Genomic DNA, 3861 nt, shown 5'->3' with positions numbered 1-3861 from the left:
GAGCCCATGTATCTCTAATATTCATTGCTTGGAAAATTTATATCTCCAGGATTGATAATATTCACACCCCTCACTTTACTCCCAATTGATTTCGGGTAAGGGACCAGCTACCAAAAAGGAAGACCATGTTATTATCTCATTACTTGATATAACCTGTTCCTATATATGCATAAACTGCATGAGAGAGAGAGAGAGAGAGAGAGAGAGAGAGAGAGAGAGAGAGAGAGAGAGGGAGGTCCATCTCACCACCTTAGAAAGGAAGGGGTCATGTCTGCCAAATTGGAAGGCGATTCCAATGATGGCTTTCCATCACTACTTGAATGATACAAATGCTGTTCCACGGGGTACCTGTAATAGGAGTTATAAGTAAACAAGTCAGATGTTACCTAGGCATTAACCAATTAAGATTATATGGACTAAGCAGTAACTTTATATTGCTTATGTGACAAAAACAAATTGCAAAGTTATAACACCTTGATCCATCAATGGTATGCTCAGAAGGTGAATGCCATTGACATGATTTTAGGCTGTACCGAGTGCCATTTATATTGAGAGTCCCTGCATCCTCCTTCCATTTAAGCTGCAAAAACAGATGAGTTGTTAGAAAAACAGATTTTGTGTATGTTCAGTATTTATTCTAGGTCAATAATGCAAACCAAAAGATCATACTAAACCTAGTCTTAATTTCAAAGTGTCCGCCAATGATGTAATACGCTTTCAAACTAAATATTTATTCTAGGTCAATAACGCAATCCAAAAGATCATACTAAACCTAGTCTTAATTTCAAAGTGTCCGCTAATGATGTAATAAGCTTTCAAATTATAGTTGTATAATTCTTTCTCTTTGATCTGTAGAAACGCAACCCTAAAACGATGCAGAAGACAATAGAAAAATAAGAACAAACAATGCACACAGGTTTACGAGATTTGGCCAGATTGTCTACGTTCTCGGTGAAATGAGATCCTGCTTCACTATCAATGGAGAATAGAGTTACAGCGCTCGTCCTCACACCTCTCAGTATTGTTTGCATTACAGATAAAGAAACCCACGCTACAGATATATAGCGAATCTAGAAAAGTACAAAACTGCCCTCAAATAAAAAATTCGAGCGGGGGACTGCGCCCCCCTACATCCCCGCTATGCAGGGGGCCTCTTGCTCCCCTTACAACCCCCATGGCCCACTAACCGGCTAGTGGGATCGCTGTCCTACTTGTTGAAGCACTGCACCAATACTCCCTTAATTAAACAATGACGGAATACAAGACATCATACACCAACATAACCATGATTTAGAGTTGAGATCTTCAAAGGCTTGGGTGTCCAAGACTCGAAAAAATGTTGAGATAAGTTAGATAAACAGCGGTCCATATATTTAAAATCATGGGAGAGAGGAAAATTAAGGCTACATATAATATTATTTCTTGGAATGCATTATTGACCTAAATTGCATTCCAAGAATGCACAACAATTACAGCTTATGCTGATCTCTATATATCTGACCAGGGGCTTATGATCTCTTCGTTTGTCATTAATTGTAATGGAGCATGTTTGGCTTTTACATGAAAGTAGCTCAGAGAGGTGGAAATTAATTAATTCATTAGATGATAACGTACTTCAATATATCCCTTAAATCTCAATGTTGCAGGGCCTGATTTAATATCCCCCACTAACTTCCCCAAGCCAGATGAAACTTGCAGTCTTTTCCCAGGAAGTGCAATAGGGGTTTGCATTTTTCCATCACCACAAACCTTCGAATCTGAGTGAAGTTTGGACCACTGATCTGGACCCTTGCAGCTTCCATTTAGGTAACCAAACGGTATATTGATGCCTGCTCTTTCATGGGGATTCCATTTTGGGAGAGGGGGAAAAAAAACAGGGAAGAAAATTCCATGAGAAAACCAAAAAATAAATAAATAAACAAACTTGGTATTTTACGAATTAGGCAAAAGATTTTTGATTAGATATCTTTACTTCTTTGATCTTTCTTATTGGGAGAGGGTCGGGTATGATGTCAGATTCTGGTAAACTAGCGACATACACCAATCATATCACAGGGCTTTACATAGGAGATTAGGAGGACAAGGGGTCTTTTCCAAAGGGAAGGAGTGAGAATGACACATGTTGGGCACGTTTGCAACATCCCCAGCCTCCCCCCTTTCCCTTATTTTTAACAATAGTTTTTTTAGTTAGGGTTTGATCATATTTTGGAAAAATAATATATAGATATATATATATATATATATATATATGGGAGTGGTGAATTAAAAAGGACAAATTTTTCTGTCTATAAGTGAGGCCTCTGCACTATGGATACAGTGAGCATGCAATGACCACCGTACCCCAGTGTGTGGGCCCAAATGCCTCTAGCAGACAGAAAACACTGCCATGTTAAAAATATATTAAAATAAAGAGATCAAAATACAACTGTAAAGCCAAAAAGGCCAGCATAAGTGGGGACCCCAACAAAAGATCAAAGGGAAAATTACATGATTACCCACTTTTAGGTTTTCCTTTACAAAATTACCCATAAAAAGTTTTGGTTAACAAAAATACCCAAAATTAGGTTTGGGTTTACAAATCTATCCACCCAAAGTTTCAGTTAACAAAAATACCCAAAATCAAGTTTGGGTTTACAAAACTACCCAAAATAGTGATTCTTCATCTTCCACATATAATTACGTATTTTTTTATTACTAAAACTTTGAGTGGGTAGTTTTGTAAATCCAAACTCAATTTTGGATATTTTTGTTAACTTAAATTTTAAGTGGGTAATTTTGTAAAGAGAAACCTAATTTTGGGTATTTTTGTTAACCGAAACTTTTGGTAGGTAATTTTGTAAAGAGAAACCCAGAAGTGAGTAATCATGTAATTTTCAAATGACGAAAAACCAGGGGGCAAAACAACTAAACAAATGACAATACATCAAAATCGGGAAGAGAGGAGAGGAGAGGAGAGGAGAGGAAATGAGGGGAGGGGAGGGGGAAGAAACAGCAATAAAAAGATGATGCATCTGGAAGCTCTGGAAGTCTATTTTCCTTTCTTTATTGGATATAGTCTGTGATATTCTGGTGGTCTGGACTCAGGGCATAAAGATTTAGACTTATCTGGGCCCAAACATGGCCTCAGTCTAAGGTGAGAAACCTCATGACAGGGCTGGGCCTGTTCAGGCTTCTTACTTAATCCCTACAAAAGCACTGAAACATTTATATATGGGCTAACAAAAACTCAATTATAATCGAAAGATATTACAGAAGAAAAGTTGCAGTTTATTGCCTTTCTTAGAAATTATAAACCCACTTCACCTTGAGCACTGCAGAGGGGAAGAAGTGATGAAAGTAGAGAGGCAAGGAGCAGAGTAAAGATAGAGCTGGCTTCTCCCAACATGAGCTTGTCTTTGAGTCCCAATCCTCTGCCTTCCATTTGAGTGGGTGTGTTAGAACAGCCAAAAGCATTCAAATTTATAGAAGTGCTAAAAGGCTTAGTCAACACTTGTGGGGACACTAATCAATAGAACGAACTGAAAGTAGGTTTGGTTCCTCCTTATAGGAGAGGACCACATATTAGAACTATTTTTTTTTTTCTTTTCCTGATAGGTAGGCCACTAGGAGAGTTGAACTACATATTGGATTTCCTCATGGGTCCATGGTTTCAAAACTTGGATTGGATCAGTATCAGTAGAGACTAGTCCTAAGCCTCGATTGATCTAATATCGATCTAGTGGTATTTGATTGAGATCGATCCTGAGTTTTAAAACCTTGGAGGAGACCACATGGTATTTAGGAACCTTAATCTCAGTGATGGAATTCAATTAGGATCAAGAACTCCTATTGTTTAGCATTCAGGATCTTAGAGAATTAGTA

General features: G+C 37.9%; 1 pseudogene; it reads right to left on the bottom strand.

The window, feature by feature from the left end:
• The window catches only part of LOC122060737, a 6788-nt pseudogene extending 3019 nt beyond the window's left edge, over nucleotides 1-3769 (bottom strand).
• Nucleotides 3770-3861: the final 92 nt, after the last annotated feature.

Source organism: Macadamia integrifolia, chromosome 14 (assembly GCF_013358625.1).
Source record: "Macadamia integrifolia cultivar HAES 741 chromosome 14, SCU_Mint_v3, whole genome shotgun sequence".
In the NCBI taxonomy this organism is placed as follows: Eukaryota; Viridiplantae; Streptophyta; class Magnoliopsida; order Proteales; family Proteaceae; genus Macadamia; species Macadamia integrifolia.
This window is presented reverse-complemented; position numbering and strand designations above follow the sequence as displayed.